Here is a 19,963-nt window from a genome sequence, read left to right as displayed (position 1 = left end):
ATCATTCCTCTTCTTAGCCATACAAATGCACCAAGATATCCTTAGAGGATCAATTGTGACATGGTTTTTCATAATCATTAAGATGATCATAAAATATGATACTAAAGTACTCTCTCATCTCTTCAGATTGGAGAAAATTTTATCTTTCTGCCTAATTTGATTCTTCTCATTCGCTCTGCCATAAATTGAACTTTTCCAATGTTCAGAATTTACTTAAACTTGTAAGCATAACCATATTTACTAAACTTTAGTAAATCATGAAGAATAGTCTTATCGATCTTTGTGCTGGATCTTGAGCAACGCACACCCAGTGTACCTGATCCCTTAGTCCTTCACTTGACTTACACATACATGTGAACAAGGAATTAGTCTTAATTTACCGAAGATGAAAATTCTCCTTCATCATACAATACAACTTGCATGATTCCAAGTTTCTGTCCAATTGAAACTTGGGTGCTGAGAATCTTTCCTTATTTGGTAAATTTAGACACTCCCATAAAAGAAAGAATCAAATCCATATTGCCAACAATAGAAACATACAAACATCAATTTTCACAAATGCCATTTTAGGAAAATATAATAAAATAAAAACAAAAATTTTATTTATTTATAAAATGCGGAAAAAACTTTTCTTTACAATGAAATTACAAATGAAAACTATGTTATTACATATTTCATAGCAATCTATCATAAATCCAAAGCAGTAGTTAAAAAATCTGATCTTTGAACCATGCGATTGAAATCCATCTTCGCGATCAGATTCAACATACTCTTCTTTTAAGCTTCCTTCACTTTGCATGATCCTACAAAACATCAAAATGCAACCTTGTCACATCATGTATTAAGAAAAAACAATTAGGAACTTAATAGAGTCAGATAGTAGACTTACCTGAAGTAGAGTCAAACTTTTCGATTCTACCATTTCTCAGATCTTTCAGGTAGTCGGGACAGCTTCGCAACCAATGCCTCTTCTCTTGGCAATAGAAACATATAGACTCTTTGGGAATAGCATACGGGACAATCTCAGAATTGGCCTTTCTCTTTCCCTTGGAAAGAGAAATCTTTTCCGGACTTCCAATGTTTCCATTGTCAATGGAATTTTGGGGAGTAGATCTGTCAATCAAAATTGCTTTTCCAGTGCGCCAAATCATTGTTGATTCAGCAGCAACAAGCAAATAAGTAAGATTAATAAGGGTCATGTCATGGTCTGTTACATAGTAGTCCTTAATGAACTCATTATATGAGTCAGGAAGTGACTGAAGAACCCAGTCAACCGCCAACTTCCTCGAGACAACGACACCCAATACTCTTAGCTTGTCAATGTGTGACTTCATCTCCAAGACGTGAGTACACACAGGCCTTCCATCTTGATGTTTCATTGCAAGTAGTGCTTGAGTGGCCTTTAATTTTTCAAGTCTTTGAATTTGTGGGTTAGGGAGAATTATCGGAGGAGGTGGAGGAAGTGCAGTATGACTTCCATGACCCAACCGCAGGACATCACCTTCAAGAGGAAAGCTTATTCCAAAAGATTTGGGAAGACCATAGTTATCTGAACTAGACATCTACAATGGGAGAAATTCAAGTTAGTTTATTTAAGTCCTTAGTATAACACCCAAATGAAATATTAAGGCTAGGACCCAACACAATATTTTACAATTTGAAAAAGGGATGCCGTAATCCAAACTACAAAATATTTGAAGGTAGGTAAATGACAATTTACCAATTTCCATCACGAAAAACGAAAAAGAATTTTAGGTTTTAAGTGAATTGAAATTCCTAGATCCTTTGAGATTCATTGAAAAATTCAATGGCATGTTTAAATGTCGATTGTGCCCTTCAAGTTTGTAACTAGGATGCCGAGGATCACAAACAAAGTGTGAATAACCATGCAAATTAGCTTGGTACACCTAATGTTACAACCACCTAATCAATGTGCCGGTTAAACACACACACTCCAATGATCTATGATTGACATTCAGGCTACCCTTTTCTACGCATTGTCAGTCCAGATTAGTGTGTCGGTTAACCACACACGCTCCACTAACGACTTAACAAGGTGCAAAGTACAATTTCATGGGTTAGCACCTTGTTCACATTTTCCTAAATAACTAAGATTTGGGAATTTATAAGTGTTTAGTTACTTTATATTTATAATTATACTTTTAATGAAGGGAGAACTAGAGTCATGTCCTACCCGTTCGGCTAACGACCCTACACCAGCCAAGGAAGCGGTGGGTGAGAGTGGACACCCATTAAACTGTCATTTTATAGGTAGTAAACTTATACCCCCCTTATAGACCGGCTTCGTGAATGAGGCCTACTAATGGTAAGACTGACTTTGTTCTTATACATATATATATATATATATATATATATATATATATATATATATATATATATATACACACATACATACACACACACACACATATATATATATATATATATATATATATATTAAACCTATAATATTATAATAGCATAAGGGTAGAATTTTAATCTTTAAAATTCTAGGGTTTGGAATTAAATGTTTCAAAAGTTAGACATTTACATTTACAAATTCCAAAACTTGAGGGCAAGTTTTCAGCAATTCAAAAAACTTTTGGAATCCATAACTTAAGAGTTTAATATAGATTTTAATGAAAAGACTCTTGGAAATCCATAACTCGAGGACTAGTTATGGAGTTAATAATGTCATTTATGAAAATGACTCTTCATTTTTCTATAACCTATGAGTTTTAATGACTCTTTTAAAGAAAAACTTTTCATTTTCCAAAACTTGAGGACAAGTTATGGAATTCATCAAAAAACATATAGATCAAAAATTAAACTAACAAGCATGTCAAATAATTTCTATGATCTAACAAACTCATAAGCATTCGTAATTCATATCAGCAATTTTTAAGAATCATATGAACTTAATATAAAACTTGAAACTTTGACAATTATGTTTTAAATTGGATTGGAATGATCATTACCACATCTAAAACATATTTATAAGTTCAAAAACAACTTAGGGTAATGATTCTTGTCCAATTCCAGCCAAAAACATCGAAAATCTGCACTCAGGGGCTCCAACTCATCGAGTGCAAGAACAAACTCGACGAGTTGGATGACTTTGTACATGGAGTAGGCGAGTCCACTGTCCAGAACAGCAGAAAATCGATTTTTACAGCAAGTTCAAGCAAGTAGCATCAAGTATAATTGAAAACAAGCCTAGGCTCTGATACCACGGTTAGGTTTGGAGCATTCTAACACTTCTATGGTGTACATGCAACCCTAAATAGATTGGATCTAGGTTTTCTCTATTATACATGTAAACTTGAACTTTCCAAGGTATTAATCTGACTAGCATAAAAAACTTGATATATGAGTAATAAGACTAGTTGGATAACATACCTTTGTTGTAGCTTCAAAACCTTGGAGCTTTAAGAGCCTAACACCAATAATGTGAATGCCTCAAGTGGAATCACAAATCTCCACCAACACAAGGAAACTTGAAAGAGGACTCCTTAGCTCACAAAACTCGACCACACTCTTGCAAATACTCTAGGCTCCATTTTCTTGAACCAAAGGGCTTCTTATATAGTGAGGCTACATTAGGGTTACACCATGTAATCCTTAATGATCATGTCTTTCCATACTCCTCATGATCCATGGGTTTTAACCTCCATGGAGTATCCATGGGTCACCACATGGGTTTAGCCCAACATAAGGAATCAAGGATCATTAGCACACTTTACAAGAATGAATGATTTACACAATCAATCCATATATATTAAATTAGTCTTTTTTTATCACAGGATTAATTCCAAATTAATTCTTGATCAATACTAATTAAATAATATGATTTCATATTAATATAGTATAACTTATAATATATTAATAAATCATAAAAATCCTCTTCTCAAAAGTCCAAATTTTTCTGGTGAAGTGCAACCTAAATGGACCATGTCAAATCGGGTCAAGTAGATACCAATTGTAGTTATTGACTTAGACACCAATCCAACAATATCGACCTAACCGGTCATTAGCATAGCATTATTCTATATACCAATATACCGACCTAATAGGTCACTAAGCATATCATCATGCAATAAACCTGGATACAAATCCGAAAAGGGCCCACATTGGTGCCTTTGACCCTGTTAGTATACTGAGGAAATCTCACCTCACAAGTAGCTCGGGATGATGATGATGATGTCAAACTTCCCAATACAACTCCAAACTCAAACACCTGTATCCACCAATGATCCACTTCCATAAATTTCCAAATTACTTAAATACCCTAGAAGTCAAACTAGTCAACCCTTGGTCAAAGTCAAAGTCAATGGTCAAGGCCAACAGTCCATGTTGATCCAAATCGTCGAGAGTAACTCACTGACTCGTCGAGTTCCTTCAGAACTCAAGAAGTCGTAAAAACCCTATTCGACTCCTCGAGTTTCCAGACAACTCGTTGAGTCCATGCAGTGTCCAGAATGTTAGGAAAACCCTAACAAACTCATCGAGTCATCTCAATGACTCTCCGAGTCCATGCAGAACCCAAAGCAGGTAATCTTCATCGAGTCCATGCAGAACCCAAAGCAGGTAATCTTCATCCGACTCGTCGATTTGACCATGCAACTCGTCGAGTCCCTTCAGTTCCTTTCTTATTCGGACGCTATTAAGCAAGACCAAGGCTCCAAATTGTAGATCTATCCTCTTAGGGCATGGTTACCATGTAAAGTTGCGAACTTTACGTGCATGCAAGGCATTAAATGCCAAAACCAAGTTAAGGAAGAGGTTTATGCCAAGGATAAGGGCAAAAGCTTGGTAAATTCAATTACGTTATGACTATAAAGACTTAGAGGAGTCTAGATCTAAAGTTACAACTTCATATAATGCCCAATACCCGAAATGACCCACAAATATGCTAAAGATGGCCTTAAACCCATGAATAAGGATATATAAGACTAGAATGATCAAGGTAACAACTTGTTACCTTCAAATGGAGGCCAAAACGATGTAGATGCTAGATCTACAAGCTCTTTCTCATTCCAAGCTTCTTAACCTTCAAGCTTCTTCAACAAATGCACCAAAAACACTCATTTAGCCTCACAAACACTCAAAAATGGGGTTAGATCGCTTATGGTTTTCTTCTGAACGTGAAAGGGTGGTAAGGAGGCTGGGAGGAAGGACTTATGGTCCTTTAAATAAGGTGCAAACCCTAAAAATTAGGGTTTCATATTCCAGCTCCAACTCGTCGAGTAGGTCCCTTAAGTCACACGACCATATCTATTGAAATGGTTAAATCAAGAAGGTGATTCATACTTCGTTCCAAAACAATTCTTAGAGTCATACTCCAAGATTGTAACTTGAGTGACATATCTTAAAGAATGGTTTATAACACTAGTTAAATGTAAGAATAAAGTGTGTCCTACTCTTATACATTTGAAATTGGTAAGTTGTGATGTTTTGGATAAAACAGAGACCAACATAAGGCCAATTGTGTGAAGTGTTTATCTTGATAAAGAATCCGCACTATCTCTTGAATATTTGGCAAGTGAGTCTTATATGTCAAGAAGGCAGTGGGAGTCTTAAAGATCTTCAAAAAGCTTCTAGATCTAATCAAAAGACGACCTATAGTTCATCACTAGCACACGACTTGAGGTTTATAACCAATCGTGTTGACATATTCCTATTTCTGTGCCCATTCCAGTTAAAGTTGGCTTTGCATATGAGTTCTAAGAGTACTCAATTAGTTGCATAACAACTTGGAAGCAATGACAGACCCTTGAGCTGCCAGGTGGCAAGAAGTTAAGACTGTACAAGTTCAATCCATAAGAATTTGGATTTGTCACTAACCTTGTCTTGTGATTATGGTTTTGACAAATTCACATGGATAGGAACACATCCACCAGAAAATCTAAGTGTCATAAGGTTTCTCTCCAATTGATGAAAATGATGGTGAGGAAACGCTTTCACTAAGTAGATTTTAACTAGATAGAAATTGTGATATTTGCATTCTTAAAGTCGTTAGTGGAGCGTGTGTGGTTAACCGGCACACTAACATGGACTTGTGAGAAATGGAAAAGGTCTAAACAATTGAGACTATGATTACAACATCCCTTTTCATATTTCTGAAACTGTTTAGACATACATGTGTGCTATCTAAGGAAAGGTGTATGATTTTGATAAAGTTTTATCAAAGAATCTCGTATCAGAAATATGAACTTTGGTAAGAAGGTCAATAAAGCATTGATTTCTAGAAGTCCAATTGATTTCTGAGTACATGTCAAAGCTAGTGGGAGCATAAGCTTCATGCTAATAATCATCATGAAAGTGGGAGCATGATAATTATAATAAGTGTTGCAAGTTACACTACTAGAAAAACAGCCTTTTACGACGCTCATTGCGCGTCGTAAAAGGCTCAGACGACGCGCAAATGCGCGTCAAGGAAGGCCCTATCATAAAGAGAGACGACGCGCATTTACGACGCGCAATTACGACGCGCATTTACGACACGCGATGCGTATCAAGGTAGACCCTGTCATAAAGGAAGACGACACGCATTTGTGTGTCGTAGCCTTACGTCGCGCGTGTTAATGACACGCAATGCGTATCAAGAAAGCCCCTGTCAAGAAAGGCCATGTCATAAATGAAGATGATACACATTTTTGCGTATCATAATTTTTCTTGTTTAAAAAAAATATTATTTACAGATTTAATTATTTTCAAATTAAATTTGTATTTAATGTTTCATAATAGAAAATAAAATATCATATACAAAAAATAGAATCCATTGCATATGTAATGTCATACAAATAATCATTCCATGGAAAGATAAAACAAATCAATAGAAGTTGTAACAAAAATTTACAAACTAATAGTTCTAATAACCTAATGTGTGCTTCACTGTAAACAAGATTTGTGCTGCTTTTTTTAAATGTGTGCCTCACTTGTCTCCACTCTTCCTTAGTAACACCGCTCAAGGACCCTAAATGTATGAACTTGCTCAAAGTATCTATATTGCCTGCAAAAAAAACATTACTACAAAATAAGTGTGAAGATGGATTATTACAGTGTAAGAGAAGTAAAGAACCTTGAGCTTCCTCCAATAGGACAAATGGGTAGTCAGACTTGATAAACTTTGCAACACGTATATCTCCCAATGCAAGATCAACATTAAGGTAATGGGAACAACATCACCTAAAATCATATAATATTTATATACCCCTAGTCTAGATAGAGCTTTGCTACAAATAGCAACCTACTTTATTTACTCTGTTTACCAAACCAATGTATGGGAATGGAACCTACTTTACTTTACTCTCTTATGGTATATGAACAGGATTAGGATTGGTTGTGTTTGCTATATTTTGGTAGAGGGCATTCATTCATTCATTCTCATGTGTTTTGCAAATAGAAGACATTAGATTTAGACGAGAGCTTTTTGGGTTTGGATGATAAAGTAAAACTTAATAAATGAATGAATGAATGAGGATGACCTTTGATCTAAACTGAAGAGTTGGATCGGTACTTCGGGAAACAAGCCTAGCAAGTGGAAGCATCTCATCTATTTCAGCACGTGGAACCTCAAGCCTCATTCTCCAGCGACCCATAGAAGATATCACACTCCCTAAATTACCAGCCATTGCTCTTCTTAGTAAGCCTCATTCTCCAGCAACACGTATTCGCCTTAAAGCTCATACTGGCTATTGCTTTGTTCCAAAACAACCTTCTCAACAGTTACCTGAACCAAACTAACATTAAACTCTCAAAGGGAAAATTAAATATATAACTATTATTTGAAACAAAACATCTGATTTAATTCAACTAGTAACCAACTGTGGTGAAGTAGAAAGAGAGTATTCTGAAAAAATCAAAGAGTTGACCAATTTTGTAGGCGTCCCTACTTAAAACTTGTTCTCCATTTCCACCCGCAACCTACATATGTAAAAAGATTAGACAAAAATTAAATAAAATTCTTTCATTTATTTTTCTTTTTCATAATCTTGTTATGCTGCCTCAACAAGGTTTCTAATTTGAGCCACCCGTTTGTTTACCAACTCCGGTGTGCTTCCATCACCATCAATGGTGGTTGTGTCGTTGGTCAACACCTACCTCCTCTCTAATTACAGTTCCTGTATGCAATAGAAATTTTAATAGTTTAGGGACCAAATGTAGTCATAGCGAATAGTTGGAAGACAGATTTCAACCAGAACCCTTTGTTAGAAAACAACATATGAAATACTTGCCTCCAGTAAGAATAGCAATATCATCAAGATATTGACTTTTTCTTTCACCAAAACCAGGTGCTCTACAGAATTGGTCAACCTTCAAACAGGGCAATTTGATTTAACCCAACGTCTCTTCCTTTACCAACCTACATATGTAAAAATATTAGCCAAAAATAAAATATAATTATAAATTATGAATATTTAGCAGCATAGCATTGTGATGAGACAAACCTGAATGTATTCATGGTGCGTGATGTTACCTTGCCTCAAAAGTGGAATTGAACCCTGCATATATATCTTCATTTATATTAATAACACGTGAAGCCTTACTTATTCCACCTCGAGAAATATGGAATTTTCGGTCAAACACATCAGGATGCCCATAATGCATCAGGACCTGCAATACATATCAACCAATCAATTATAAAAAATCATAATTTCAATTTTTTAATTTTATAAGGTAAAAGGCAATTAATAATGGCAACTCACTTGAGAGGATACGCCAACACACGTTGTCCCAATGTAACAAAACTTGTATCTTGGTTAGACACTTAGACATAAACCATGCCAGGGAAGAAAAGCTGTATAAAAAAAGCCATTGACCATTTTATTATATGTTTTTTTAATCATTAGTTATTTATAAAAATAAAAGAGTAACGGACAAAAAGGTGTTGGTGGGTCAACTTGACCCGTTTTGACCAATATAAAGCTTTCCCATTTTGCCACCCTACTAATATTTTTACGAGATTGAAGATTATGCTCATTCAAATGATCTTAATAAACCAAAACATATATATAAAGATAATAAACAAGTTTTCATGATTATATACGATCGTAAAGAAAGGATTATCAGATGTTAATCAAACATATATAAAGGGGAGCATAACAGTTAGTGTCTCTTTCAATTTGTTTCACATGTGAAAAATACACACCTTGCAAGCAATAGCAGACAACTGTTGAAATAGTCAAAAACAAGATCAAAGGTATCCATAAGCATCAAACAGAGATGTATAAGAAAATTGGATCCAAATCTAATATGAAACCAGGCATGACGAAACCTAGTTTGCGAAAATTGGTCCAATCCAATCAGATTTTACTATCCTAAAGATTAAATATCGGGCTAATACTATATAATTGAATTCAATTACAAACAAAATCACGAAAGTCCATTTTTAATCAGATTAAACCAATTCATTTTTTTCATCCCGATAGTTAAGAACCATACCAATTAAAAAAAACTCAAATTACCACTATATAGTATATCCTAAAAAACAAATCCAGTTAAAAAAAACTCAAATTTTTTTGAAAGAAAGGCAGGCAAACCTTCCTGTAAAGAAATGGAGGTTTCTCATTTTCCTTGCCTCTTCAAGATAATTATCCTTCAAAAACAACACATAAATAAATATTTCAGCATAAGCAGAAGCAAACAAAACAACCAGAAACGACAATAGTAAATACTCTAATGGAGACCAGGGATCTTCAAGGAGCAGTAGCAGCAGCTCTGAATTTGAAGATGCAATTGAACTAAATACTCTAATGAAAGCTATCATTGACTTTTCCCTTGATTCCTTTTTCATTAATCAAGATTTATACCAATTCTTTCAGTCTTCCCTTCCTAATTTAGTCAAAGGCTGCAGATGGGTCTTGTTGTATAGGTAATAATATCCTCTTAATTTGTACAAAATTTTCCATTTTTAATCCATTTTTAAATTTGTATTTACTTTTTGTTTCCAATTAAGAGAAGAGAAATACATATTTTTTCTAACCTGTCATGCATAGCTCGTGAGGCCTTTAATTGATCCCTGCGTACAAGTAAATGTACATGTCTTGCATATTTAGTCAAATATATTGCTTCCTCAGTTCATGTATCACCTTCTCCAACAACAGCAAGAACTTCACCCTTAAAAATTGGTGAAGCTCCATCACAGATTGCACAGGCACTAATTCCCCTACTCCAGAACTCATCTTCACGAGGTAATTTAAGCCTTTTGGCAGTCGCCCCTGTAGCTCCATCACAAATTGCACCGCCTATTTGATATCCCTTGAACACTACAGGCTTCAAATTGGCACGACCTGCGTAGATTGCTGCTGTGTAACCCGCAGGTCCTGAACCTATAATCACCAAATTTTCAACACCTGAAAGCATTCCAAGGAATACTGGTTAGACGCTCAAAGTTTCCTTCAGATCAATGCAAAGCACATCCTCTTTCTACTTTGCTTAGTTTGATTTTGAGGTTTAAACATACACATGGATACATACGTAGAGGATTTTAAAAATAATAAGTAAAAACCTGGAGAAGTAGACTGATCTACCGAGTAAGCTTTAACGGTTACTGATGACCTGGCAAGCGAGTCAGATAAGAAAAAAATGGAACTCGATTAGCTTGGAGAGGGGCGTGAATGAAGACTAGTTATCGTTTTTACCTAATTTCCAGATTTCTCTCATGTTTCCTCGTCTTCTGTTAACCACGTCTACACTCCATGGCAATCAGCATCTTCGTGATTCTGAAGGAACGACACAAGATCGATTCTAGCTTTGCCCAAAAACCCTAGCTTCCGTGGCCCTGTGAGCATTCATTGACAAACGAGACCCTAACCCTTTGATCATGGTGACCAGAAACCCTTCAATTTCAATTGGAACCGAAACCCAAGTTCCAGAAATAGCTGATTTTGTTGCCCTGTGAATGTAAAGTGTTCAATTTCTTGTGAGAAATGAAGCAATAAGGATCGATCTATGGAGGATGTGGGTCGTAATTTGAAGGATGAAAAAAACCCTAATTTGAGGACGTGGGTCGATTTCCGGTATGCAAAGCCGACGGGGTGCTTATAAAAAGCTTTGAGAAGCAACTGAGCCAATGTTCTTATCAAAAGCTTTGAGAAGCATCATAAGTCGTAACAACGATAGGTGCATTCTTCATGTTTCTTTCTCTTTTCGTCTCTGCCTCAGAGGGAGACTAGGGCTTGAAATTTCTTGATCTTCAGAGAGACATTAGAGCAGAGATCCGATGAGACAATTAACAAGTAAGGTCAGGAGTAGGGGAGAAGCGGATTGGAGAGGAGGGAGAGGAGAGAATCGATTGTGAAGATGAAAGATAGAAAAAAGGTAGAAACGAACAAGGCGGGTTTTCAAAATTTTAGGGATTTCATTTCCCCTATCTACTAAACGAACGCGCGTTCATTAAAATTATAAAGCGACACTCACAGACGACGCGAGTTTAAGATACGGTGCCCTCCGTGTTTTTCTTGTTTTTTTTCTTATAACACTAAATTAAAGGCACGCAATAATGTGTAACCTAAATCCTTAAATTTTTTGAAGAGATCACACTTTTTTAATGTCGATCTCTTTTGCGTAACATAGATCAATGAGTGTCGTGGTTTGCGCGTCGTAAAAGGGTCTTTTTCTTGTAGTGTTAGCAATGTTAATTATAGAAAACAAAAGGTTTCAATTGGGAAAAAGTTGTTTTGCTATAATTAAGGGAGAGAAAATTATACTTCACTTCAATTCTAAAAGCTTAGATTGAGGTTTTTAATCATATTTAGTCAAGGATATATATATATATATATATATATATATATATATATATATATATATATATATATATATATATATGAATTTTATGTTGGAATAGCTCAACATAAGGAAATTCTATATATGGGTCCATTATTTGCGTTCTAAAATTCGATTATGATTACGACATCCCTTTTCATAATCTGAATTATGAGAACTTGGCAAATAGAAATAGAAATATTATAGCAAAAGACTGTTCTAGTATCATGTCTTTATGAATCGTGTCCCATATGCTTCAAATATAGGATCAATTGCATGTGCTATAATATTCATCTGTTCTAAATTTTTCCAAATGCCCAGAGCATTAAGAGGGAAAAAGTACTAGAACTAGATATGACTAATTTGATTATGCAATTATTGAGGACAATCTAAGGTTTACCAAAGATTGGTTGCTCAAGGACAGTTGGAAGTATAGTGTTAATTTTGGAAGGACCATATTGACATATTCTGAAAAGAGACAACTCTTGTTCAGGAGTAATAGTCAAAAGGGGAATATAGAAATATTCCCATAGGTGGAAGTTATTCATTAAATCTGTATAAGATTAGGAAACTTAATGCAAGAAGAATGTTCAAAGGCAATGAACATTGAATATGAGACTCCGGTTCCATGGAGTTGATCTCCATTAGAATACTCTGTCATGTCTGTTGACAAGTCTTTGTGACTTTGTGCATAATCATTACAAGAGGACCAATGCATATAAGTTTAGAATCTAATAGATTTAGGTAAAAGGCGGTAATTTGGAATTCTTGCATTTGCGGCAAGGATTTGGGATTGTGAAATGAGTATCACTGGAATTATGTTCAATCGATCTATTTCACAGAGTAAAGATCATAGACAAACTTAGTGTGCATACTTGGTGTATGGCATAACTAATGTTTGGAAAAACATAGTGTGCATACTTGGTGTATGACATGACTAGTGTTTAGAAAAACATAGTGTACATGCTTGGAGCATAGGACAACTATTGTTTTTAATTCAAGTATAAAGTTGATAGTTTGAAACAGTATGTAATGAATGATGGGTAATCAATATGGTGATAAATAAAAGATTTTTTATTTATATTCATAAGTTATGAGACCATATTGGATTCGATTATTCTTGTGTTTCACTTTGCATGTTTTGAATTTTTAGAATAACTAAGTCGCTCTTCCTGAATGACTAAGTTATTCAAACCATCCACAGTCGGTCATATGTTGGAAGTAGATATGAATCAAGACTGTCATGAAGTTGGATTGTAGATGTCCAAGGTATGGGACATAGCAAAGATTGCTGCAACATTCATGAGTGCTCATAAGTTATGAGTATTGGATTCAACCCACACTCACTGGTATCACTTCATGGAATTTATCTTGAGTGATCGTGAGACGGTAATATCATATAAGTCTTCAAACCAAGAGATATGACTTGTTGCCTATGAGTTGGTTATACATTGATTGTACGTAAATGCATTGGTAACTCGATGTTATAAAACGTACCTTTGTGTATGATTCAACAAGTAGTAGGACAAGCATATGAGTCGAAGTTTATCTGTTCATTCTTGGATTAGAAGCGATATTTGGGCCCCTTGATGATTTTGTGTTGACCCATGTACTGGGACCGGTCAGAACTAAGTTGATGTGTTCAAATAGGTTCTATGTCAAACAAATCGGAAATCGAGAATCAAACTGCTGGACAATAAGTAAGACATTGGCAGGATCTAAATTTTTAAGAGGTCTGAATTTCTAAGAGGGTCTGAAATTTTAAGAGCTGAATGTTTAACATGCTGTTTGGTTGGGACCTCTGAATTGTTGTGCTGAATTACGAAAATGACCATTTTACCCTTCTGTTTTATTTTTTATTGAATTCAACTGTTTATTTAGAAAATAACCTAATAAAATTCTTAAATATGTATTAAAAAAAATATAAACACCATATAAAATCCAAATTTAGCATAAATTAAAATTAAACACAAATCCAAATCAAACATAAATATTTTTAAATCCACAAAATCATACAAAAATCCAAATAAAATCCTACAAATTTAATTTCACCCCAATTGATTCGCAATCTGGTCACATAAATTATCCATGTATTCATTTCCTTGTGAACCCCATTCCATATCGTGTACGTTTTTGTCATCATTCTCTCCCCCTTGTGCTTGAGCATTGTTCTCCTCGAACGCCATCAATAACTCATCATGAATATCGCATTTCCTTATGAAATTGTGACTGCAAAACAAGCAACGACTATATCTCTTTGCAGTGAAAAAGGAAAAGGAGCCATTCTCTTTAGGATTGGGAATCTCACCTTCAAAACACCGTAAGCACGTTCAATAACATTTCTGAGTTTCGCATGTTCATGATTGAAAATTTCTTCCTTAGTTAACGCACGTTGCCGTCGATAGTCGGCTAACCAATACCTCGTGTTGCGGTAAGGAGTCATAAATCCACGAGTGTTGGTGTATGCAGCATCGCAAAGGTAATATTTATCTATACACATGACTGAAGGTAGTCAAACTTTGACTTTAGGTAGTCATTGCGGTTCTTCATTTGTTTTTGGTCCGCAATAAAGTTGTGTTCAATTTTTAATGTTTCAGCTACATTCCTCCAAGATAATGCTTTCAAACTACTCCATTCCCGCCCATTCACCGTAACTTCACATAAACAAGCTTCTAGAAACGTTTTTCTACACCTTCAACCTTCCAACTAATCCTATCCTTCTTTTCTCCCATTTCTTTGATCAATTCAACAAAAAAATGCATGTTTTAACAAGAAGTTAAGCATTGCAAATACACATTTTCAACAACAATTTACGCAATATAAAGGCACCTTTTCAACAAGAATATATATGATTTCACTATAACATCAAACACAAATATGGATATTTCATGATAACAGCCACAAAACTAATGCACATTTTCGACAACTATTCCAACAAAACAAGTGTACAATTCAATAAAACTAATGGATATTTTATGATATAAGCAAGAATACATATGATTTCACTATAACATCAAACACAAATATGGATATTTCATGATAACAACAACAAAACTAATGCATATTTTCAACAACTACAACATTTCAACATAATACTCAACTATAAAAACAGTAAACATAAAATTTAGAGTATAAAAAAATCAAACATAATATCAAAAATCCAGCATCAACATTTCATCATATTCCTTAAACACATTCACATTCGATCATATAACATCAGAATTGAGCATATAACATTAAAATCGAGCCTAACATCAAATATTGATTTTGATTGAACAAATCAGAAAGTAATAACACAACAATTTCGTTTTTTGATTTTCAATTTTGAGGGGAAACAAGGAAGAAACAGAAGAAGACCAATGAATTAGAGGGGAAAGAAGAATGAAACAGCAAGAAGAGGAGGCGGAAGAAACATAGCATACTTGTTGCGGTTGGATGAAGAACGAGATGGAGACGGAAGATAAGCACCGTCGGACGCTGGTGTTCATCGTCGACAATTGCGCAGGAGGAAGGATGCGTCACCGGTTCGTCGAAAATGAGGAGAAGAATAGAGCGAGGCAAGCAGATGCGAAGTGAAGAAAGAAGAGGAGGCGGTCGATGACTCGATGTGTCTAGGGCAAATTAGGACGCGTCGCTTTTTATTTTTTATTTTTCAGACTTCATTTGATATTTGAAAAAATAAGAGGCATTTTTTAGTTTAAGAGGTAAAAAATAATACTCTAACAAACACTCTGAATCTGAAATTTTAAGACATTACCTCTTAATTTTGCAATTAAGAGGTAAACAAATGGGACCTTAGTTATATAAACCCTTCTTTTAGCATTACTTTTAATTTTTAAATTTAAAATAAAAAGTGAATATATGATTAGGCATTACTTTTTAAATTTAGAAAATAAAACAAAAATTAAATTAGTTATAGACAAAACTGCACAAATGGTCCCTGTGGTTAACTGAAAATTGTCACTTTGGTCCAAAAAGGTTTGGACTAGCACTAGAGGTCCAAACTTTTCAATTTGTTGCGATTTTAGTCCAAATTTTTCAAACATTTTCTAATGATGGATTTTCCCTTTATTATTATTTTTTTTACATTTTTCTTTTATTATAGAAATTAAAAAAACAATTAAAAATAACGCAAAAATAAAATACCCCCTCCCTCTCTCTCTCTCTACAAACTTCTTTTTGGGGGTGTGTTCATTTCTCATTGGAAAGCATAAACGCTCCATCCGCTTCTCGTTCAAGACAATCCTCACCTCGTTTTCTTCAAGACAAATCCAAAAAATTTCACCCTTTTGCTTCGATTTATGTTATCTCGCTGGAAAAAATGCTCGATGTGATGTAACTGGTTCGCAGCACTGCTGGAAACTGAAGTGACAAACTTCAGAGTTCAACAAGATTTTTATCTTCCACCCCCTCTCTCTACTTTAAACAAACTCAAGCCTCTTTTTTTCAGCACCTGCAAGGACTTCTCCGGTGCCACCCATTTTGCTACCTCCTTTCAATACCACCAGCACATGTCAAAATCAACACCACCAAAACCCTCTAATTTGAAAACACACTCATCTTCTGCCCCCATCGTCATCGAACTCGTTACCTTCTTTCTCCAATCGTTTAATATCACTAAGGCCCTTCATCGGAGCCATCAGAGTCGTCGATCTAGAAACCCTTCGGTATGGAAACCCTTCGTCAGAGTCGTCGCCACGACCACTCGTCAACACCGCCACCGCTGTTGAACCTTTATGAAAACCCTTTGATCTTGAAAACCCTTCGATTTGATAGCCTTCGTCAACCAGAGAAGAATCGATGGAAAAGAACGAATATATGAAAGATCTAGGGTTTTCTGAGGAAGATAGAGAAGGAGAAAGATATAGATTTCCTTTGAGGGCTTTCACATTTGCGTTAGGGTTTCATGACAACGATTGCAACACTTGTGGTTAAGGGTTTCTTAGTGGGGAAGATGATGATGGTGCTAGGAATCGTTAGATCTAGGCAAATACATCAATGATATTGGTTGCCATATAGCGGAGTCGCCGAGGACATTCTAGTGTCAGACGTCAGATTCGCCGGAGTCACCAGTGTTTTTCTTTGTTCGTTTTCTCTAGCGGCCATTTTTTGTTCTCCAATGGTTATTTCAAGTCAAGACTAGGCTTTGTGTGGAAAATTGATAGATTTGAGAGAGAGAGAGAGAGAGAGAGAGAGAGAGAGAGAAAGAGAGAATTTTGTTCTTCGGTGGTTATTTCAAAAAATAATTGTTTTTGTTTTTTTAATTATTGTAATATAAAAAAATAAGAAAAAACTAAATATCAAGGGCAAATTCGTCATTATAAAAAGTTAAAACCAAAATGGACCAAAGTCGCAAGAAAATGAAAAGTTTGGACCTCTAGTCCAAACTTTTTTGGACAAAAATGACAATTTTCAATTAACCACAAGGACTATTTGTGCAGTTTTGTCTTAGTTATATAAACCCTTCTTTTAGCATTACTTTTAGTTTTTAAATATATGATTAGCAAGAGAAATCTTTAGAAAAGTTTTATGATTTTAAGAAAAAACTAATGATTAATCTCAAATTTATATTTTTGAATTGAAACACTCAAGAAACCAACAAATTTCTTTATTTTAATCTCGTTTGACCTGTTCAGCAGCTCATTAGACGAAATCGTTAATTTTCTCAAAATAATGAGACTTTTATACAATTTTTTTTAAAAATTTTTATATAATGTACAAAAGTATTTTTATATATTTATGTATTTTTTAAGTGTATATATATATATATATATATATATATATATATATATATATATATAGTTAGGTTCAAATGTTTTTACTATCTATTGTGTGCATGTATCATTAATTCTGGACCAATCATTTTAGTTATTTTAAAAAAGTAATTAATGCTTATTAAATGCTGAAGATGTAACTAATATCAATTATATCTTCAACATGTAATATGCATTAATTAATTTATTAAAATAACTAAAATGATTGGTCCAGAATCAATCATACGTGCACACAATAGATAGTGAAAACAAAATAACCTAACCCTATATATATATATATATATATATATATATATATATATATATATATATATATATATATATATATATATATATATATATATATAACGTAGTTATGTATTTTTTTTTTTAAGTACTTTAAGCTATTTAATAATTTTTTTCACGTTTTTATATATTTTAAATGGGATGAGTATTTTAGAATGTCTGAGCGTACTGTACGGGAATGTGTGTACAAGTTCTACAAAGCTATTACTTTACTTTACGGGAAACGATATTTGCGCAAACCAACTATCAATAATGTCCACCAGTTATACATGATATTTGCACCGTTCGTTTAGTGTTTATTTTATTTTATTTTTAGTCTTGCTTATTTTAGTGTATCTTTTTATGTAATTTTTAATTAATGAAGTGATTTGTATTTTTAAATAACTTTGATGTTTATTATTCATTTAAAAAAGTTATAAATCATCAAAATCAATTATTTTTATTTTAAAAAGAAAAGAGTGAACGAAAGTGAATGAAATGATAACGACACGTACCCTCCGGTCTTAGTACCTTAGACTGCACGGTATGAACAAAGAAAAAAAACTATTGAAAGTCCACTTAGGCATAAAACCCTCTTCATCTTCCCACAACAATTTTTCAAGTGTGGTGTTCCAAGGCTAAAAACGCAGTTATGAGGCAAATTAAAGAAGAGAAACAAAGGGATAACACGTTGCATTTCGTTACCACCACCATGAAGCATCACATAACGGTTAGGGGGCGGTGTTCCCCGTGTTCACGACATGAAGGTGCAGACACGTACGCAACAACAAGCCATAACGTACCCACACCCAATGGTCTTAAGATAATGGTACGCCGTATCATATCAATATTACGAAAATAAAAGATAACTGACTTTTTAGTCTGATCCGAATAATTATTCCCAAAAAGGGAGATGAACCATGGTCAAATTCTACAATGAGACGACTAACTATTTATTCGTATATAATGAGACGACTTAGGGGCTATTTGGTAGTCTCTTAATTGAAAAATTAAGAGGCAATCTCTTATTTTTTTTTTTTCAGATTCAAACTGTTTGGTGGTATCTGAATTTATGTCTCTTTATTTAAAAGATACCTCTTAATTTTTCAGATGTGAGAGTGTCTCTGAAAATAAAAAAGAACGCGCGTTACCTCTTTTGCCCTAATACTTCACCTCCTTTCATTCTTCTCTTTCTTCTTCACAAACAACGATCCTCTTGCTCCAACTCCGATTGCAACTCTCCGTCATCCCTCTGGCTATCGCCTCCACCATTGATGTCGTCCCCACCAGCGACATCATCTTTGCCAGCTCCAACACAGAATTTCTCTCGCCTCCATCGCACATAATCTCACCTCCCAATGTCGACTGTCGACACCATCTCCAACACTTCCCTTCGCTACCGTCGCCGTCGTTTAGCCTTCCGCCAGTTTCGTCGTCCCTCAACCTTCAACCAACACCGTTGTCCCTATTCGAATCTGGCAACAAACAGAGCCCTTCCTCTATTTCTTTTGATTGCAAGGTAAACAATCTTACAAAAGCGTATAAATCGTTCATTCATAATAAGTTTTTTCTTTGAGCTTTTATCTTCTTGTAATATATTGAATCGATCTTCGCTATCATCTTACTTCTAATTCTTCATTTTTTTCTTCAAATTTGCAGTTACATGGTGATGATACCTAGCAACCCCGGTTTCAATCTTCAAGCTTTGTCAATGTTTTCTTTAACCAATTATAGCATCATGAAAGTTCTATGATGATGATCAATTTTACAGTGGATTTAGGAATAAAATGCTTAGTGGTGGTATGTTACAGAATACTAGTCTTTCTCATATTTTACAAATGATTTTTGTGCAATTTTGGTTCATTGGAGTAAGTAGATTCTTAGAAATTCAAAAGTAAGGGAGGCAAAGAAATAGTATGACCTCAAGAAAAACGGTTGTATCATTGTTGAAGTAAATGGCATGTGGGCATGATTACCTTAATAGGTGTACTAGTATGAGAGCAACAATGGAACATATTTATTAGTTTTGATGTTGTTTTGGTTAATATTGATGTTTTTATGAGTTTTGATGTTATTTTGGTGAAGTTGATGGTGTTGAAAAAAATGGTTAAAAGATAAAATTGTCATTTTTATCATTATAACATTGTACTTTCTATTTC

Source organism: Lactuca sativa, chromosome 7, assembly GCF_002870075.4.
Source record: "Lactuca sativa cultivar Salinas chromosome 7, Lsat_Salinas_v11, whole genome shotgun sequence".
In the NCBI taxonomy this organism is placed as follows: Eukaryota; Viridiplantae; Streptophyta; class Magnoliopsida; order Asterales; family Asteraceae; genus Lactuca; species Lactuca sativa.
This window is presented reverse-complemented; position numbering follows the sequence as displayed.